A 22,452-nucleotide genomic window follows, 5' to 3' on the forward strand; every position below is an offset into this window, starting at 1 on the left:
CAGAACACTACTTAGAGAGATTGAACACCAACACCTCTTGTGAAGACCCCAGCAGCAAGAGCAGCACCTCCCAACCCCCCCCCCCCCCCCCCCCCTCTGGCCACTTCTGCTGCTGCGGCAAAACAGGCTACCTCAATATGATCAATTGTTGACTCTGACCTGTAACCTCAGAGGTGCATTAAGCAGCAGCAGGGTGTTAGGTGAGAGAGAGAGGAAGACACTGGATGGAGAGAGGGCGGCAGATGCTTTACAGAAAGGGATGGGGAGAGAGGGGGGGCAGATACCGGATGGAAAGAGAGAAGGGGGATGATGCTGTATATAAGGGGATGCAGAGATAGAGGGCAGATACTGGATGGAAGAGAACATAAGAACATAAAAATTGTCACTGCTGGGTCAGACCAGGGGTCCATCCTGCCCAGCAGTCTGCTCCTGTAGCGGCCCCCAGGTCAAAGAACAGTGCCTTAACTTAGACCAGGGCAGATGGTGTGGAGAAGAGATAGGTGGAAAATGATGGAAAGGGAAAATGAAAGGGGAGGGGGCATATGCTTTATAGAAGGGGATAGTGGCCATGGGAGGTAGAAGGGTAAGTCATGCTCTTGGTGCATGTCCCAAGAAGCAGCAGCCGAGTTCCTGCAAAATTAGGTATTGTTTTTGTTTTGTTTTTTTTAAATGAGGTTCTGGCAATGAGAACAAAACAGTTCACATTTGATGGAAAAATATAATTTCTTTAAAGTTCATCATGGGATTTATAATTGATACCAAGATCATTTAGCTTGGTGTACAGAATTAAATTTTACAACATAGTCCACATATGTTAAGAAGCTTATTCTACTTATAAACGCTCATTAAAGCATTTTGTTTTGGTTCAATATCGTTTGTGAGGTATAAAATCGTCCTCCCTTTGTGCGGGATAGAATTGTAACCGGACGATTAATCGGGTGCACGTCACCAGCGCACGAAGTTTACGTAACATCTACCACCCTATGAGGGGTGATGACCAAAGCTAGCGTAAATGATCATATGGCAATCAGGTGAGCGATGACGTGGAGCCTAATGACTGAGCGTATAAAGTTCACGGTATTCGTCACTTTTGAGAATGCAACGTTGGAGTGAGGAGATGTGACTGCGCTCGGTAATCTTTGCGATGCTGTAACCTTGGAGGGAAGAGGTTCCGCGCTACAGCGGGTAAGTTTTTAGATGCTGTTTTAAGATGTAAGCGGTTAGAATGAGTTTGAAAGTTTAAATTTTGAACTTGGAGATTAAGACTTGTGTTTAAATTTAACTATAGTCGTTGCCTTCAGTATTCCTAAACCGAAGCTTTGTTTTAGGGTTTCCCGTACGATGCTTGTTTTTGGAGGGGTAATTTTAAGAGTTAACACGCTTAGGATCCGCTCAGTGGCGTACCTAGGGTCTACGACACCCGGGGCCCACTGTTTGTTTGTTTTTACACCCACACCCCCCCCCCATGTAAAAAAAAAGACTTAATAATGTTTTTCCAGGTACAAGCTATGAGGGGGGGGGGGGTGTTATTGGGTTTGGAGTCACGGTCCAGGAACTTCTCTTTTCAGGGCCCGGTTCCAAGGCTTTGGTCCCGGTTCCGGTGCCGTGATCCAGCATGTTTTCAGCCTTCTCTCCTGTCCGATGGTCTTTTACCTTCCGTGAAGCCCGGAGAAACTGTCGGCCTCGGCAGTGATTCAGCTACTTCCCCCGCGGCTCCCCTTCCGCGCTTTTCGTGTCTGTCTCTGGCGCAATTCTCCCGGAAAAGCGCGGAAGGGGAGCCGCGGGGGAAGTAGCTGAATAACTGCCGAGGCCGACAGTTTTTTCAGGCTTCACGGAAGGTATAACTTGAATTAAATTAAAACAACCACAATGATTTAACTGATTAAAAAAAGTAACTTTAGAAGCGGTAGAATGATTTCAATTAAATGAAAAAGCAATTTAAGAAACGGTCTTAAAATCACGTTGCCAATAGCTTCATTATTGTATTATGTACCATGTGGTACTATTAATGTCATAGGTTTTAAAAGTTATAAAAAATTTAATATGCACATTAAAAATTAGCAGTTAATTCAAAGAGAAAATGAGATTTTTTTTAATAAGATGTGATTTCAAATAATTTGTATTTTGTGAACACAATGATTTTTATTGCTGACTATAATTGATTGATAAATAGTTGATCTGGTAATTGATAGTATATTAAAAGTTGAAGCGTAACTCATACTAATCTAGCTTTTGATTATAAAGATTGCTATAATATAATTTGTTTATTCTAATTAGTGAATAAGAGGTTAACTAGTGAAGGAATAAGAACAAATTAAAAGCATACTTTTAAGTGCTTCAATTGAAGCACCAGATTGATCTAGCTTTTGATTATAAAGATCCCTATAACATAGGGGATTCAATTTACAAAGATGATTATGAATCAGTAATAAAGACATTAGTTTAAATCAAAATTTATATATTTTGTTACTATAATTCTATGATTATATTGTGATGATTTAAATAGATACATGACAAGCAATAAGAATGTTTAGAAATGTAATTGGAAATTTATTATAATACAGTATTAGAATTCTTGCAGTAACTAAAGTTTGAAGCGTTAACAATAAAATATTATGTTGCAAATAATGAGGGTATTGATCTTCTTTTTTTCTATTTTTTTTAAGGCTTCAATACCATGATTACAATTGAAATTATGTCTGACATTTCCACCTTGGCTTTCATGAAAGCAGTAGCAGCTTGTGGATATTAACATTGGCTGAGGAAGATGTCTTCAGTCGGCAGGGGTTGGGAGTCCACACTAGCTCAAGTATTTATAAATTGCACAAGGCAGGGAGAAACTTTGGTGCCCATCCACTAATTTAGGGCTCCAGTTCCTCCCCCAAATCAGCTGTATAAGACTACACCACTGAATACAAAAATAATTGTGATTAGCATATCCCAAAGCTAACATTCCAGTTAATAAATTCAAAATAAAACAATTTTTTCTAGCTTGTCTGGATGTATTGTTTTTCTATCATCTTGGTCCCAGTTTCTCTTTTTGCGTTTAGTCCATTTTTTTTCTCCTTCTCTTGTAACATTCCATTTCCTTCTTATGCCTGTCTCTAATGTATTTTTTTCCCCTTTCAGCTTAATTTTTTGCCTGTGTCCACTCAAATATTGCCTCCTTTCTCACCCTTCTTCTTTTTAAATGTTCAGCTACTTCACAATTCTCCATCTTATCTCAGTTCCTAGCTCTCCCATTTCCCATCTCGCTCTTTTCACAGCCTCCTTTTTGCTGTTTTCTACTCCCCATTACCCCATTAATACCACTGTACTCGCTGCTCTTTCACTTATCTTGTCATCTGCCTTTTGACCTCATCCACATGGGTCACAGCTCTCCTCAGGCTATAACTCCCTGTTCCTTTCTTTCTTCTAGCATCTCTCTGCCTTCCATCCCCAGATCCAACTTTTCTCCCTTTCTCTTCCCAACTGCCCCATCCCATCTCTCCCCCTGCCTGCCTCCCTTCCCCAGGTCCACCATTTCTTCCTTTCTCTCTTCCTCCACACATCCCAGGTCCAACTTCTCTCCCTTCAGACTATTACCCACCATCTCTATATTTTGGCCCCATAAGCTCTCCACCTCCCCCCAGCCCAATCTAGCACTTCTTTAATACCATCCCCCTCTGTACTTTAAAAAAAAAAAAAAAAAGAATGCCCAGTATGTTCTCCCCTCCTTCTCTCTGTGCTCATGCATCTACCTCACTCCTCTCCTACTCCCTCCCTTCTCTCTCTGCCTAACAGTTCTCTTCATCTCATGTGCACCATCTTTCCCTTTCTATTCTCTCCCGCATCTCTTTCCCTCACTCCCTCCATTCTTCCATATTAAGGCTCATGCTCCCCTCCCTCTTTCCCTTCATTCTGTGTCCCAAGTTCATGCCCCTCCTTCCTTCATCCTGTATGTGCTCCCTCCCTTAAGTCTCAACACATCCTCCTTCCTTATTTCCCTCACTTACTTATATATTTTGTTTGTTTTTTGTACTGCAGGGATTCCTAGAATGTGAGTTACCTGATCACCGAAAGGAGTTGACTGAAATTTTACAGGAAGGATGGCAGGTAAGAATTTCCAGTTGTTAAATTCAAATTAAAACAATTTTTTCTACCTTGTCTGGATGTTTTGTTTTTCCATCATCTCGGTCCTAGTTTCTTTTTGCATTTTGCCCATCTTTAACTAATTCTGTTTCTAGTGTCTGCTGTCCATTTATTTTCTCTTCTCCTCTCATTCCATTGTTTTTCCTTATGCCTATGTCCAATGTATTTTTCCCTTTCAGCTTTCTTAACTTTATTTTTTTGCTTCTTTCCACTCAAATCTTGCCTTTCTCACCCTTTTTAAATGTTCCGCTACCTCAGTTTTCCATCTTTTCTCCATCCCTAGCTCTTCCATTTCCCATCTCACTCTTTTCCCAGCCTCCTTTTTCCTGATCTCTACTCCCCATTACCATAATACCACTGTACTCACTGCTCATTTCTTGTCATCTCCCTTTTGACCTTATCTACATGGGTCACCACTTTCAGAATCCCCCCTCCCTCTCCCCTCAGGCTGTAACTGCCTATCTTTCTTTCCATCCCCTAGCATCTTATCCCAGCTCTTCCCTCCTGCCCTCCTATGGGTTCTACTCTGCTCCTCTATCCCCACAGTCCAATGTTTTTCTCTTCTGTTTTTCTTCCCTTCCCCCTCCTTGATGCTGTATCTCTGCCTTCCATCCACAGACCTAACATTTCTCCCTCCCTTCCTTCCATCCCCGGATCCAACTTCTCTTCCTCTTCCCAAATGCCCTATCCCATCATTTATCCTTCCTTCCCTTCCATCCCCGGATCCAACTTTTCTTCCTTCCTCTTCCCAAATGCCCCATCCCATCTCTCCCCCTGCCTGCATCCCTTCCCCAGGTCCACCATATCTCCCTTTCTATTCCCAACAGTTTTTCCTTGAAGTATCTTTCCCTCTTCCTCCACACCATCCCAGGTCCAATTTCTTTCCCTTAAGACTATTGCCCACCATCTCTCTCTGTTTCTGGCCCCATAAGCTCTCCCCCCCCTTCACAGCTAAAATAGCACTTCATTAATGCCCTCCCCCTCTGTAGTTAAAAAGAAAAAGTGCAGGAGGCTTCCTCGGCCCAGTATGTTCTCCCTTCTCTCCACGATCATATCTCTACCTCACTCCTCTCCCCCGTGACCAATAATTCTTTCTTTGTCTGTGTCTTCATCATCTTTTCCTCACTCCCTCCATTCTTCCATATTATGCCTTGTGCACCCCTCACTCTTTCCTTTCATTGTGTGTTCCAAGTTCATGACCCTGTTTGTGCTCCCTCAAGTCCTAACACGTCCTTCCTTCCCTCACTTACATATTTAGTTTGTTTTGTACTGCAGGGATTCCTAGGATGCGAGTTACCTGATCACTGAAATTTTACAGGAAGGATGTCGGGTAAGAATTTTCTGACTCCCAAATGGTAAATTGGTTGGTAGTGATTGGTCAAGGAGAACTTTGGAGTTGAGAATCGAATTATACACAAGATGGAAGCCATGCAATTCAAAAGGGACCATGCTGCATTTTTAAAATAGGAAATTTTTAGAAGTGTAGTGCAGTGGTTAAAGCTACAGCTTCAGCATCCAGAGGCTTTGGGATCAAACCCACGCTGATCCTGATGACCCCTGGGCAAATCACTTCATCCCTCCATTGCCCAAGCTACATTAAATAGATTATGAGGCCATTGGGACCGGGGGGATAGAAAGATACTACATGAGGTAGGGAGGGATAAAAGCTGGAAGGGTTTTGCTGCACAAGGGATGGGAGGGAGGGATAGAAAGGAAATAGGAAGAATTGGGGTGGAGAAGAAGGAAGAGATGATCATTGTGTATGGGAAAAATCTAGTGTCTTTTTTGGGCTCAAAATGAATGAGTCTTATTTTTGGGGAAACGCATTTCTTAAAAATGGATAGAAATGAATTGAAATATTTGAAAAGTGTTTATTGAAAAATTATTTATTTCTGAAGACAGGAATACTTGGAGGCTTTGACTGAGCGGACTTGTCACAAGAACAGCCAGTGTGTATGAAAGACACATGGACCGATCCTGCACAGTGCTGGGAAAGATAAGTGTTTATCATAAGAGTATTAGGAACATTATATACTCGCACACAGTCCAATTACATTAGTGGGAATTTATTACTGAAGACAGGAATATTTGGAGGCTTTGGCTGAGCAGATTTTTCATAAGAACAGCAGTGGTCAACTTTAGGATGTTAACTACTTGTTGGTCTACCTTGGTGTTCACCACTGCCTTGGTGTACATCGCTTTGGGGGGGGGTTGATCACCGCCTTGGTGTACATCGCTTTGGGGGGGGGGGTTGATCACCACCCTGGTGTACACTGCCTTGGTGTACATCGCTATGGGGGGGTTGATCACCGCCTTGGTGTATACCGCTATGGGGGAGGTTGATCACTGCCTTGGTGTATACCGCTATGGGGGAGGTTGATCACCGCCCTAGTGTACACTGCCTTGGTGTAAACCGCTATGGGGGAGGTTGATCACCGCCCTGGTGTACACTGCCTTGGTGTACACCGCTATGGGGGGGGTTGATCACCGCCCTGGTGTACACTGCCTTGGTGTAAACCGCTATGGGGGAGGTTGATCACCGCCCTGGTGTACACTGCCTTGGTGTAAACCGCTATGGGGGAGGTTGATCACTGCCCTGGTGTACACTGCCTTGGTGTACACCGCTATGGGGGAGGTTGATCACTGCCCTGGTGTACACTGCCTTGGTGTACACCGCTATGGGGGAGGTTGATCACCGCCCTGGTGTACACTGCCTTGGTGTACACCGCTATGGGGGGGTTGATCACCGCCCTGGTGTACACTGCCTTGGTGTACACCGCTATGGGGGGGTTGATCACCGCCCTGGTGTACACTGCCTTGGTATACACCGCTATGGGGGGTTGATCATCGCCTTGGTGTACACCGCTATGGGGGAGGTTGATCACCGCCCTGGTGTACACTGCCTTGGTGTATACCGCTATGGGGGAGGTTGATCACCGCCCTGGTGTACACTGCCTTGGTGTATACCGCTATGGGGGAGGTTGATCACCGCCCTGGTGTACACTGCCTTGGTGTATACCGCTATGGGGGAGGTTGATCACCGCCCTGGTGTACACTGCCTTGGTGTATACCGCTATGGGGGAGGTTCATCACCGCCCTGGTGTACACTGCCTTGGTGTATACCGCTATGGGGGAGGTTGATCACCGCCCTGGTGTACACTGCCTTGGTGTATACCGCTATGGGGGAGGTTGATCACCGCCCTGGTGTACACTGCCTTGGTGTACACCGCTATGGGGGAGGTTGATCACCGCCCTGGTGTACACTGCCTTGGTGTACACCGCTATGGGGGGGTTGATCACTGCCCTGGTGTACACCGCTATGGGGGGGTTGATCACTGCCCTGGTGTACACCGCTATGGGGGGGTTGATCACTGCCCTGGTGTACACCGCTATGGGGGGGTTGATCACCGCCCTGGTGTACACTGCCTTGGTGTACACCGCTATGGGGGGGTTGATCACTGCCCTGGTGTACACCGCTATGGGGGGGTTGATCACTGCCCTGGTGTACACCGCTATGGGGGGGGTTGATCACCGCCTTGGTGTACACCGCTATGGGGGGGTTGATCACCGCCCTGGTGTACACCGCTATGGGGGGGTTGATCACTGCCCTGGTGTACACTGCCTTGGTATACACCGCTATGGGGGGGGTTGATCACTGCCCTGGTGTACACTGCTTTGGGGTGTGTTCACTTTGTGGTGGTCTACTCTAAAGTCCTAAACAGCTGTGTCGCAAGCGATCATAAAATTTCTTCCCACTAATGTAATTGGACTGCGTCCAGATTGTGTAGAAGAGGAGGTAGGGGAGTTCTAGAGGCCACAATCTGCTTATTCTGATCTCTCCCCCTCTCAAAATGAGGCGGTACTTTATCAACCTGAGTTGTAGATCATGAAATTGTAGCCTTAAATTTGTAATCTCATTATGCCTGGAATTAATGGTTATAGAAGAGTTGACATTTGAGCAAATAATTTGGGCATACATCCTGTCTAAGACTTGCGGTTGGCTGCACTGCCATATTGGAATATGGTGTTTCTTCTTTTTGTTAGGGTATGGATTCCATGGTTTTTCATGTATGTATTCTGCCTAGGTCTTACGCAGGAAGACAAGGTGTTTTCTGTTTGACCTTTGTGGATTTCTGACAAGAGGATGCATGTCTGGCTTTGGCAGAAATGTAAAGGTAAGGAGGGAAGTGGCAAATATTTAATTTGTTTGTTATCCCCTCCTCCTAGTAGCTCTGAATGGGTTAGAAGCAAACATTCACAGTGGGATACAGTTAGACAGTCAAAAGATTTTACAGTGACTTAAGTAAAGGTTAAGAATGGAGAAGCTAGTGCAGAAAGGAAGGGGAGTTTAAGGGAGGCGATGGGGGTTGATTTGCAGTTGGAATTTTAGTTGAAGTGTCCTGGGATGGTCACATGTTTGTGGGAGATGGATAGCTCGCTGATGGAATTTGAGTAGGGATTCTAGGGCTTCTGCTCAGGAGCAGGGGGGTTCTGTAGAGTAGGATGAGGATGACTTTGTGCTTGTGGCAAATTCTAGGCCCTCTAGGGTGGGAATATTCACTAGGTAGAAACATAGAAAGATGACGGCAGATAAGGGCCATATAGCCCATCAAGTCTGCCCACACTATTTACCCACCCTCTTAAGTCTTCTGACCCCTTAAGTATAATTGTAATTATACTGTCACTCTACTGACCCGCTCATTTAAGTCCTAGTGACTCTATCCCTTGGCATGACCCCGTAGGGATCCCACATGGGTATCCCATTTGTTCTTGAAGTCTGGGATGCTGCGTGCCTCGACCACCTGCACTGGAAGCTTGTTCCAATGCTCGATCACTCTCTCCGTGAAGAAGTACTTCCTTGCGTCTCCACGAAACTTCCCTCCCCTGAGTTTGAGCGGATGTCCTCTTGTGGTCGAGAGTCCCCTGAGAAGAAAGATATCCTCTTCCACCTCGACCCGTCCCGTGATGTACTTAAATGTCTCAATCATGTCTCCCCTCTCCCCTCTCCCTACGCTCTTCAAGAGTGTAGAGCTGCAATTTGCTCAGTCTTTCCTCGTACGGGAGACCCTTTAGCCCCGAGATCATCCTGGTGGCCATCCGCTGAACCGACTCCATTCTGAGCACATCCTTACGGTAATGTGGCCTCCAGAATTGCACACAGTACTCCAGATGAGGTCTCACCATGGCTCTGTACAATGGCATCATGACTTCAGGTTTCCTGTTGACGAAGCTTCTCTTGATACAACCTATCATCTGCCGTGCTTTAGATGAAGCCTTCTCCACTTGAGTGGCTGCTTTCATGTCAGCACTGATGATTACTCCTAAGTCTCGTTCTGCCGTAGTCCTGGTTAAAGTTTCTCCATTCAGGGTGTAAGTTCTGCAAGGATTTCCGTTACCGAGATGCATGACCTTACATTTCTTGGCGTTAAAGCCCAGCTGCCACATCAAGGACCAACTTTCTAAAGTACGCAGGTCTTGCTCCATAGCATCTTGTAGATTATGGCCGTCTACTATATTGCATAGTTTGGCGTCATCAGCGAATAAGGTTACTTTGCCTTGAAGCCCTTGAGTCAGATCTCCAATGAATATGTTGAAGAGGAGTGGGCCCAGGACTGAACCCTGTGGCACTCCGCTAGTCACCTCCGACATTTTAGAGCGGGTACCGTTAACTACCACCCTCTGAAGTCTGCCATTAAGCCAATCTTTAACCCATGCAGTTAGAGTCTCTCCTAATCCCATCGATTTCATCTTGTTCAGCAGCCTGCGGTGTGGGACGCTGTCAAATGCTTTGCTGAAGTCCAGGTACACGACGTCCAAGGACTCTCCTGAGTCCAGTCTTCTTGTTACCCAGTCAAAGAAGTTGATTAGATTTGACTGGCATGACCTACCCTTGGTGAATCCATGTTGGCTGGGATCCCGGAGATTTCCCTCGTTCAGGATCGTATCTAATTTATACTTAATTAGTGTTTCCATGAGTTTACACACTATTGAGGTGAGGCTTACCGGTCTATAGTTTGCAGCCTCAGCCTTGCAACCCTTTTTATGTAGAGGAATGACGTTGGCTGTTTTCCAATCTAACGGAACTTTCCCCGTACTTAGTGAGAGATTGAAGAGCACTGCTAACGGTTCCGCCAGAACGTCTCTCAATTCTCTAAGCACTCTTGGGTGTAAATTGTCTGGTCCCATGGCCTTGTTTACCTTTAGCCTTGCCAGTTCGTTGTAAACGTCCCCAGGTGTGAACTCAAAATTCTGAAATGGGTCATCCACGTCTTGTTTTATCATCAACTGTGGTCCGTGTCCCGGTGCTTCGCAGGTGAAGACTGAGCAGAAATATTCATTTAGTAGTTCTGCTTTTTCTGAATCCGCCACCGTGTAGTTCCGGTCCGGTTGTCTAAGGCGTACTATACCGTCTGTATTCCTTTTCCTATCACTGATATACCTAAAGAAGGATTTGTCCCCTTTTTTAATGTTCTTTGCCAGAGTTTCTTCCACTCGAAGTTTGGCCTCCCTAACCGCTGTTTTGACCGTTGCAGATCTGATCTTATATTCTACTTTAGTTTCTCTTCTCTGCGTATGTTTGTAGGAAAGAAATGCTTTTTTCTTTTCCTTAATGAGGTGCGAGATCTCTTCAGTGAACCATTGGGGTTTGTTGTTTCTTTGTCGTTTATCTACTGATTTTATGTAGCGATTAGTTGCTTCGTGTATGGATGATTTTAGGTACGACCACATAGTTTCCACATTGCTGGTCCCTGCATGGTCCTGCAGCGTCTGATGAACGAAATCCCCCATGCGTGCGAAGTCGGTGCCCCGGAATTGGAGCACCTTTGTTTTTGTAATTGATTTAGGGGATCCTTTCCCAAGGTTGAACCATACCATGTTGTGATCGCTGGAGGCTAGCGTATCTCCTACCGAGACCTCTGAGACGCTTTCCCCGTTGGTGAGTACCAGGTCTAGGATCGCCTGGGCTCTAGTGGGTTCCGTTACCATCTGTCTGAGATGTACTCCTTTTATGGAGGTCAAAAGCCTCCTGCTGCTGCTGGTTGTTGCTGAAAATGTGGTCCAGTCTGCATCAGGCATGTTGAAGTCCCCTAGCAGTAGTGAAATGGAGCGAGGGAATATGAGGTTCGGTGATGTGTCACCTCCCAAGGCTGTCAGTCCTTTTCTGATTCTTAATTTTAAATCTGTCTGCTTTTTGGTCCATTATAAAAAGGAAAGAGCAGTGCAGGAATGACTGTTTCATTGTGTGAAGGTTGCGTATGATAGGTATTCCCCTGTCCTTAATTCATTTTGAATCTTTACTATGAATTTCTTTATTTTAATTTTCCAATGAGTTTGACGCCAATTTGGTTTTTTTCACAGTGCACCTATCACTTGAATATTATACAAATGACCTGTCTTCACTTTTTGGATTCCTGGAAAAAGATCTGTGAAACTTGAGTGACGTACCCGTCGACAATGCAAAAGTTAAGTGAAACTTATTATTTTTTTATGAGAATTGTTTGATTCTGTCTTTTAAATGCAAGTAACATTATTATGTAAACCATTTAGGTTTTCATCGCTATAGAAACGTTTAAAATATACAGCTAGCAGTCGGCTTCGCTTTAAATCGCGTCAACAGGTATAGTTCCATTGAAGTCGGTGTTCTTTAAACAGGCAATAGATATAATTAAAAAAATAAAGGAAAAGTTAATACCTTTTTTTATTGGACTTGCTCACTCACTTACTCACTAATTCGCTCAGTAAAATAAGTGATTATCTTATTTCCTTTATTGGTTTTTTCCTATCTATTGCTTATTTTAAGCAGATCGACTTCAATGGAACTATACCCGTCGATTCGATTTAAGGCGACGCTAACTTCTAGCTGTATATTTTAAAACTTTTTATAGCGATGAAAACTCAAACCGTATACATAATAACATTAGTTACATTTATAAAATAGAAGCAGACAAAGAAAATCAGCAATAGGAAGACAATAGCGCAAAGCGGCTTATATAAAGAATGATAAAGTTCCCAAAGGTCAAAGGCCTTTAAGTAGTTTCCTCAATTTCCCTTTAACCACATTTTCTGTAATATGTGATTTATACATATCTTATGTACCAAAGCCTTGTGCAGATCCATCCCAGCTTTAAGTTTTTGTTTTTTAAATTTTTGAGCTCTATTTGTATGAGGGTTTAGGACATAAGAAATTTATGAATCGGACAGAGGTGCTCTCGCTCACATGATATTACAGAAATGCAGTAGGAAAGAACTTAAACGCAATTGGTTATAGTTTTTTCTAGATATTGATGTTTTTTGACTGCTAAGCCTTGGGAATTTTTTCATAATTGTACAAGCATTTCATGGCTTTCTTCCTAGTACTGATTTTTTTAAGGATCAATTCAGTTTTTTGGCTTCTGTATGTAACTTATATAATTTAAATTTTCCAATGAGTTTGACACCAGTTCTGGTTTTTTTTTTTCACAGCGCAGCTCTTATCACTTGAACGGTATAGAAATGAGCTGTCCTTACTTCTGGATTCCTGGCAAAAGATCTTCAAAACACAGCTTACATTGGTTCCTGTCGACAACCCAAAAGTTAAGTGAAACTTTATTGGCCGAATTACACAATCGTTTGTACGAGCCACTTTGGGCTATTGTCTCGCTCGTTTTCCTGAGGATTGTTTATTTGCTTCTGTTTTATAATTGTAAGTAACATTAAGTAAACGTTTAGGTTTTCATCGCTATAGAAACATTTAAAATATACAGCTAGAAGTCGGCTTCGCTTTAAATCGCGTCAACAGGTATAGTTCCATTGAAGTCGGTGTTCTTTAAACAGGCAATAGATATAATTAAAAAAATAAAGGAAAAGTTAATACCTTTTTTTATTGGACTCGCTCACTCACTTCTCACTAATTCGCTCAATAAAATAAGTGATTATCTTATTTCCTTTATTGGTTTTTTCTATCTATTGCTTATTTTAAGCAGATCGACTTCAATGGAACTATACCCGTTGATTCGATTTAAGGCGACGCTAACTTCTAGCTGTATATTTTAAAACTTTTTATAGCGATGAAAACTCAAACCGTATATATAACATTAGTTACATTTATAAAATGGAAGCAGACAAAGAAAATCCGCAATAGGAAGACAATAGCGCAAAGCGGCTTATATAAAGAATGATAAAGTTCCCAAAGGTCAAAGGCCTTTAAGTAGTTTCCTCAATTTCCCTTTAACCACATTTTCTGTAATATGTGATTTATACATATCTTATGTACCAAAGCCTTGTGCAGATCCATCCCAGCTTTAAGTTTTTGTTTTTTAAATTTTTGAGCTCTTTGTATGAGGGTTTAGGACATAAGAAATTTATAAATCGGACAGAGGTGCTATCGCTCGCATGATATTACAGAAATGCAGTAGGAAAGAACTTAAAAGCAATTGTTTGTTCTAGATATTGATGATTTTTTACTTTTAAGCCTTGGGAATTTTTTCATAATTGTACAAGCGTTTTATGGCTATCTTCCTAGTACTGATACTTTAAGGATGTACTGTTTTTTTTTTTTTTTTTTGCTTCTGTATATAATTTATGTAATTTAAATTTTCCAATGAGTTTGACACTGGTTCTGTTTTTTTTTTTTCACAGCGCACCTCTATCACTTGAACGGTATAGAAATGAGATGTCCTTTATTTCTGGATTCCTGGAAAAATCTTACACAGCTTACATCGGTTCCTGTTGACAACCCAAAAGCTAAGTGAAACTTTATTTTTTGCTTCAGCTCTTGGCTGAATTACACAATCATTTGTACGAGGCTATTGTCTCACTCTTGCTTATTTTCCTGAGGATTGTTTGTTTGCTTCTGTTTTATAATTGTAAGTAACATTATTAAAGTAAACCGTTTAGGTTTTCATCGCTATAGAAACATTTAAAATATACAGCTAGAAGTCTGCTTCGCTTTAAATCGCGTCAACAGGTATAGTTCCATTGAAGTCGGTGTTCTTTAAACAGGCAATAGATATAATTAAAAAAATAAAGGAAAAGTTAATACCTTTTTTTATTGGACTTGCTCACTCACTTCTCACTAATTTGCTCAATAAAATAAGTGATTATCTTATTTCCTTTATTGGTTTTTTTCTATCTATTGCTTATTTTAAGCAGACCGACTTCAATGGAACTATACCCATAGACTCGATTTAAAGCGACACTAATTTCTAGCTGTATATTTTAAAACTTTCTATAGTGATGAGAATTTAGACAGTTTACATAATAATGTTACTTACATTTACAGAATAGAAGTAAATAGACAATTATCAGGAAAATCAGCAATAGGAAGACACTAGTCCAAAGCGGCTTGTACAAAGAATGATGAAAATTCTCAAAGGTCAAAAAGGCCTTTAAGTAGTTTCCTCAATTTCTTTTCACCCACATTTCTGTAATATGTGATTTATATGTCTCTTATGTACCAATGTCTTGTGCAGATCCATCCCAGCTTTAAGGTTTGTTTGTTTTTTTGGTTCAATATTTTTGAGTTATCTGCATGAGGTTTCACTACACAAGAGAAGTAAAAATCGGGCAGAAGCTGTGTCGCTCACATCATATTACACTAATGCGGTAGGAAACAACTTAAGATGTAATTGTTTATAGTTGCCTTTTTCTAGATATTGATGCTTCTTCACTATTGACCTTTGGGAATTTTTTTTATAATTTGTACAAGCCTTATTTTCCTACTGCTGGTTGTTTTTGTAGGATCAATTGTAGGTTTGTTTGGTTCTGTTTTTTATAAATTGATGTATAATATATAAATTGTTTAGATTTTAATGAGTATAGAAATTTTAAAAATATATGGCTAGAAGCTAGCTTGGCTTTAAATCGAGTCAACATGTATATTTCTATTAAAGTCTTTAAATGGGCAATAGATGGAAATAAAGGAAATAACGCAAAACTTTTTTTATTGAGCGAGTAAGTGAGTAAAGTGAGTGAGTGAGTCCAGTAAAAAAGGGGTTGTCTTATTTCCTTTATTTCTATCGCCTATTTAAAGAAGATTAATTTTAATGGAAATATACCTGTTGACTCAATTTAGAGCCAAGCTAGCCTCTAGTCTTATATTTTATTGTATTTTAAGTAGTTTCCGAAGGTCTCCTGTTACAAAACCACGATAGCAGTTTTTAGCTCAAGGAGCCGCACCAAACAGCCTGAGCCGCTCCCGACGCTCATTGAGTTTGTATGAGTGTTGGGAGCAGCGCAGGCCATTCGGGACAGCTCCCCCACGCTAGAAACCGTTATCGCAATTTGCCGCCTTCACCACATTTCACCACCTCTGTCTCATTTATACATTTTTGTTATGTACCGAAGTCTCGTGCAGATAGAGCCCAAAAATATAAATAAACTTAAAGCTGGGGTGGATCCGCACAAGACTTCAGTACATAAATGTATTAACCGGGCAGAGGCTCTCTTAGAAATGCGGTGAAAGGCAAATTGAGGAAGCTACTTAAAACGCAATTGTTCATAGTTGGCCTTTTTCTAGATATTGTCGCTTCATGATACTACTGACCAGGGTGTCCAACCTGCAGCCCCGGTTGAGGGCGATGCAGTGTTTTCCTCCACTCCCACCCCCCCCCCCCCCTGGTGTTTACCATCACTCTTCCATCTCGCTGCAGCATTTGCACGGCCCCAGAAACTTTTTTCGTGCAATGCGGCCCAGGGAAGCTTAAAGGTTGGACACTCCTGATTTTCACTATTGTTTGTACAAGCCTCTTGGCTACTGTCTTATTGCTTGTTTTTGTTTTTTTATAAATTTATGTATGTTATGTAAATCGTTGAGGTTTTCATTACTATGGAAATTTTATTAAAGTATATGGCTATAGGATAGAGGTATAGTTCCATTAAAATCAGTCTTCTTTAAATAGGCAATAGATAGAAATGAAGGAAATAACGCAAGACCTTTTTTATTGAGCGAGTAAGTGAGTAAAGTGAGTGAGCGAGTCCAGTAAAAAAGGGGTTGCCTTATTTCCTTTATTTCCATCTATTGCCTATTTAAAGAAGATTGATTGTAATGGAACTATACCTGTTGAGTCGATTTTAAAGCCAAGCTAGATTATAGCCATATACTTGTGTTAAATTTCCATAGTGATGAAAAACTGCTAACAATTGCCTTTAAGTCATTTCTTCAATTTGCTTAAATTTTGCCTTTTCACCACATTTCTGTAATACGATACGTGAGCGAGAGCCCCTGCCCATTTATACATTTTATGTACCGAAGCCTCATGTAGATCCATCCTAGCTTTAAGTCGGGGTATTTTTTTAAAAATTTTTGAGATCTATCCGCATAAGGCTTCAGTACATTAGAGATGTATAAATCGGGTAGAGGCTTTCTTAGTTACCTATCGTATTACAGAAATGAGGTAGGAGTCCACTTAAACGCAATTGTTTAGTTTCTTTTTTTTTCTGCTGTTTCGGGAACTTGTTCATCATTGTTTGTACAAACCTTTTTTGGGTAGTGCTGATTTTCCAGAGGATCGTTTGGTTCTGTTTAGTTTAAACTGTTTAGGTTTTCACCGCTATAGAAATTTCTAAAATACACGGTTAGAAGTTAGCTTGGCTTTAAATCAAGTCAACAGGTATATTTCCATGAAAGTCAGTCTTCCTTAAATAGGCAATAGATAGAAATGAAGGAAATAACGCAAGACCTTTTTTATTGAGCAAGTAAGTGAGTAAAGTGAGTGAGCGAGTCCAGTAAAAAAGGGGTTGCCTTATTTCCTTTATTTCTATATGGTCTGTTTGAAGAAGACTGACTTTAATGGAATTATACCCGTTGACTCAATTTGAAGCCAAGTTAGCTTCTAGCCATATTTTATTGCATTTTAAGTACGTTCCTAAGGACTCTTTTTACAAAACTGCAGTTGTAATTTTGTAAAATAGGGGGTAAATTTTGCCTTTATCGCCACAATTCTGTAATATAATATGAGAGCCTTCGCCCAACACATACATTTTTAATGTATTGAATCCTTGTGCAGATCCACTGCAGCTAATCTTTATATTTTGGCTGTATCTGCACGAGGCTTTCTCTGAAATACGATCGTATTACAGAAATGTGGTAGGAATCTACTTTAAATGCAATCGTCTAGTTTTTACAAGCCTCTTTTGGCTATTATCTTTTTTCTGAAGATGGTTTGCATCTGTTTTATAAACTTATGTATGTAACATGTAAACTATTTAGGTTTTAATCACTATAGACATTTTTAAAATCGATCTTTAAATAGGCAGTAGATAAACAAACAAGGAAATAAGGCAAAACCTTTTTTATTGGGCTCGCTCGTTCACTAACTTACTAACTCGCTCAGTAAAAAAGGTGTTATCTTAGTTCCTCTTATCTATTTATTTAAAGACTGAGTTTAACTATCTGTTAGATTAAATTTCTATAGCAATAAAAACCTAAATGGTTTACATAATGTTACATAAATTTATAACTAGAATTGGCTAAACCCCCTTTAAACCTGAGATGAAAGTCTGAAAATATAATATTTGCTGAGAAGACACCAGGGTAGAGATCAAAGACATCAGTATGAGCCCGCCATAAATCGTGGAAACCTCTGGCTCGGGTCTAAATGAGAATTGCCTCATACATCATAGTCTATGATCGTCTCCCGTGAACAAAATAGTTATATTTCCAAGTGAGAAAATACAGGCTTAACACTCAGGAAGAAGGGGGAGTTAAAGACACCACAAACAAATACCCCTTCAAAGACTAAACCAACACAATAACTACAATAAGTAATAAATAAGGAAAGAATGTGAATGGCAATCAGTGATTTACACATGCAAGATTCTAAATATTAAATTTTAACAATACATACATAGACATTGACATTAATAAATAAATACATATTATCCAATAAAATTAGTGCAAAATATCTATTAAATAATTCTCACTGAATAAATATGAAATTGTATACAAATATATAAAAGAAATGTATGAAAGAATTGTGTAAATATAAGAAAGGACCCTGAGAATTTAATTACTATAAAGAGATTATATACTCATGAAAAGTGCCGGTGCAAAAGTTCCTGTCTAAGATAGCAGCCAATTCTAATTAAAAACCTTAAACATCCACTAAAAGTAAAGTGCAAATGCTGAAAAAGAACACTAAAGTACAAGTAATACCACTCATAACAGGACTGCAACAGCTACTAAAGCACCAACACTGCAAAATATTACTGGGGTCCCAAACCATTACTAACCCCCAAACACATACACACACACTACACCACTCAAACCATATACATATCTCCACTCGACAGAACTCCGTTTCACGTCTTCATCAGGAGTGGGATACAAATAAATTGATGACCCAGTGGAAAGACCGACAACAAATTTCTCAGGAAATCAGTCAAAAGTCATGAAAAAATGAAAATGAACGGCGTGTACAAATCAAACAACGCTAGCGTTTGATTCATACACACCGTTCATTTTCATTTTTTCATGACTTGACAGATTTCCTGAGAAATTTGTTGTCTTTCCACTGGGTCATCAATTTATTTGTATCCCGCTCCTGATGAAGACGTGAAACAGAGCTCTGTCGAGTGGCGATATGTATATGGTTTGAGTGGTGTAGTGTGTGTATGTTTGGGGGTTAGTAATGGTTTGGGACCCCAGTAATATTTTGCAGTGTTGGTGCTTTAGTAGCTGTTGCAATCCTGTTATGAGTGGTATTACTTGTACTTTAGTGTTCTTTTTCAGCATTTGCACTTTACTTTTAGTGGATGTTTAAGGTTTTTAATTAGAATTGGCTGCTATCTTAGACAGGAACTTTTGCACCGGCACTTTTCATGAGTATATAATCTCTTTATAGTAATTAAATTCTCAGGGTCCTTTCTTATATTTACACAATTCTTTCATACATTGCTTTTATATATTTGTATAAGATTTCATATTTATTCAGTGAATTATTTATTAGATATTTTGCACTAATTTTATTGGATAATATGTATTTATTTATTAATGTCAATGTCTATGTATGTATTGTTAAAATTTAATATTTAGAATCTCACATGTGTAAATCACTGATTGCCATTCACATAGTTTCCTTATTTATTATTACTTATTGTAGTTGTGTTGGTTTAGTCTTTGAAGGGGTATTTGATGTCTTTACCTCCTTCCTGAGTGTTAAGCCTGTATTTTCTCACTTGGAAATATAACTATTTTGTTCACGGGAGACGATCATAGACTATGATGTATGAGGCAATTCTCATTTAGACCCGAGCCAGAGGTTTCCACGATTTATGGCGGGCTCATACTGATGTCTTTGATCTCTACTCCGGTGTCTTCTCAGCAAATATTATATTTTTAGACTCATCTCAGGTTTAAAGGGGGTTTAGCCAATTCTAGCAGTACTTTGACTAAGTTTCTATTGGCTATACAATTTAAGAGGGTTTTCTCTGGTTGACATAAATTTATAAAACAGAAGGGAAATCCTTGGGGAGAATCAGCAATAGGAAGCAAAGGCAACTACAAAATGTTTTCCAAAGTTTGCCTTTCACCACACTTCTCTAATACAATATGTCTGCGATAGAGCCTTTGCATAATTTATATATTTTGTTATGTCTTGACGTTTTGCAGATAGTCAAAAATATAAAATTTAAAGCTGGGGCGGGTTTAGGACACGAGAGGCAAATTTAGGAAACTACTTAAAAGGCAATTGTTCAGAGTCCATAGTCTCCTCCTTTGCTTCCCAATGCTGATTTGTTGGGGTTTTTTTGGAGGACGGTTTGCATTCTGTTATAAATTTATGTATGAAATAACGCAGAACCTTTTTTATTGAGCGAGTTAGAGCGAGCGAGTCCAATAAAAAAGGTACGCCTTATTTCTTTGTTTCTAGCTATTGCCTTTTTAAATAACATAAGGTAGTCATTTTAACATTTTATACTTTTTTATTGAATGTAATTCTAAAACGCTGACACCATCTTTTTGTCTTACAGATAAGCATGCGGGAGTATTGCGGGTAAGCATCCCTCTTTCATTTTATCTCTGCTCAACTTTTTATGTCTTTAATTGAATGTGGTTCTAAATTCTATAATGCTGACACTGTCTTTTTGTCTTGCAGATAAGCAGCATGTGGGAGTATTTCGGGTAAGCATTTTCAGTTTCCTTTGACCTTTTGTCTTCACTCTCTTTTGTATTGTCTTTGTTAATTTTAATTGTTTTCTGTGCAGGAACCTACAGAAGCTTCTCAGGTAAATGTCATTTGAATAAAATGAAATGTATCGTGTGCACACAGGAAAACAAAGTTAAAGGAACTTCTCTGTTTGTAGGTTTTCTTGCAGTGGCTAGAATTAGAGGAGGAAGTCTTGAAGCAGTTGATGCCGGACTGCAGCTCTGGAAGCATCCATGCAGAATACACCAGAACCAGACTCAGCAGAAAGTCTGTTTTCCTTTATTTTTAGTGTATAACCAATAAAAGTTTGCCTCGTGTCTGTTTTTTTTTTTCTTCTCCACCTTTTGCAGCTTTCTCTCCTTAACTTTTTTGTCTTTTGCTCTTCAACTTTTGTATTGCATTTTTCCTTTCCCTTCAACTTTTGTATTTTGTCTCTTTGCCTTCAGATTTTAAAATCTAAATCCCCCCACAGACACAGTCCTGGAGGATTAATATCAAGTCCAACAATTCTGAACTAAAAAAAGCAAGGAAGAACTACTACGGTAACAATCTCCAGATCCAACAACCAAAGTAATACTTTAACATCTGGTGCTCCATATCCTCCAAAAATGACTCCATAGTCCCCTCCTCCTGCTGACAATTTAGCAAAATTTTCAACAAAAGTCACTACCTTATGATTATCGTTCCCACCAACACCCTCCTACAACTCTCTGTGCCCACCAACTCTAACCGTACACTAACCATCGCCAACCATATCATAGTAGACAGATCCTGGACTGCCTTTGAGCTCATATCCAATTCCCAGGTTGCTAAACTCTGCCTCAAGTTGAAATCCTGCAACTGTACCTTGGACCCTTTCACCTCCTACCTATATGAGAAAATTCCCACACAAGCCATCTCGTCTCTCACCAAACTTATAAATTCTGCCCTACTTTCAGGCCTATTTTCTGCTGAAATGGGACACATCGCCTTATCCCCACTACTGAAAAGCTGATCTAGACCCCTCCACACCATCCAGCTAGTGCCCAATAGCAAACATCCCTCTCCTGACCAAGATGCTGGAGTCCATCTCTACCCAACTCTCATCCTATCTTGAGATTCTCCATTCTCCTACCCTACCAACATGGCTTCAGCACCAAATCCCTACTGGCCTCATTAATCTCAAAGGTCCAACAACTTCACTCTTGCAATAAGTTTGCTGTTCTTCAATTTGACCTTTCTGCAGGTTTCAACATTGTCCATCATGATATACTAATTATCCAACTCTCTGAAATTGGCATAAACTCAACAGTCTTAGATTGGTTCTGAAAATTCTTATGTTCCCTCTCCTACTCTGACCTCTATCCCTGATTCTTTTCAATATTTATATGTCCTCCCAACTATCCCCCTTGGAAACACTTTACACTTACGCCGATGACATTCTTGTGCTCCTCGAGACCGACTCTAATCTCACCAATCTCTCTGAGAACATCTCTTCATGTATTTGGAACCTCCAATCCTAGGCTCTCACTATACAAATGAGACCAAAACAAAACTACTTTGGCTCGGCCCAAAATTAGATCAGCTACCCACATTGCAGCTTGAGCACTCGAGCAAAGTTCTGGGCATCATCGATTCTACACTGTCGTTCAACGACCACCTTAACTCCCTAGTAAAGAAAATGCTTTTTCAATCTTCACATGTTAAGGAAAGTGATGAGATCCTGCTTTTGTCAACAACACTTTGCTGTCCTCGTACAATCCATCATTCTTTCCAGACTGGATGTATTGTAATTCCATCTACTTAAGCCTAACAAAAGAAAAGCCTTCCTAGACTTCAAAGGATTCAGAACGCTGCGGCTAAACTAATCCCTTTGTAAAAAGCAAATTTGACCACGTCTCCCCGCTTATGTCTAAGCTTCACTGGCTCCCAGTAATTCTTAGGGTCCACTACAAATGCACCTGCCTAACCTTAAAATCTCTACACGGCATCATTCCTCCCCTTTTTCCACTATCCTGGAACTCCTCGAATCCCAACACCACCAGATCCACGCAAACATTCAAACTATTCTTCCCTTCTTTAAAAGGCATATCCCATTAAGGAAAATTAGGGACATCCATCGTCTTCAGGATCACCGAACTGTGGAACAGCTTTACTGCCCCGCTTCAGTCTAGCCTCCCAACTCTTCCAAAAACATTTGAAAACTTGGCTTTACTCT

The 22,452-nt window shown here is 40.5% G+C and overlaps 1 long non-coding RNA gene across 1 annotated transcript; it reads left to right on the forward strand.

Moving 5' to 3' along the window:
* The first annotated feature begins 1,051 nt into the window (after window positions 1-1,051).
* Window positions 1,052-6,221, forward strand: LOC117349943. The gene is made up of 5 exons (XR_004537214.1): window positions 1,052-1,185; window positions 2,667-2,809; window positions 4,027-4,095; window positions 5,407-5,461; window positions 6,030-6,221. It is a non-coding gene; the product is annotated as an uncharacterized LOC117349943 (long non-coding RNA).
* The last annotated feature ends 16,231 nt before the right edge of the window (window positions 6,222-22,452 follow it).

Source organism: Geotrypetes seraphini, chromosome 16 (assembly GCF_902459505.1).
Source record: "Geotrypetes seraphini chromosome 16, aGeoSer1.1, whole genome shotgun sequence".
NCBI lineage: Eukaryota > Metazoa > Chordata > Amphibia > Gymnophiona > Dermophiidae > Geotrypetes > Geotrypetes seraphini.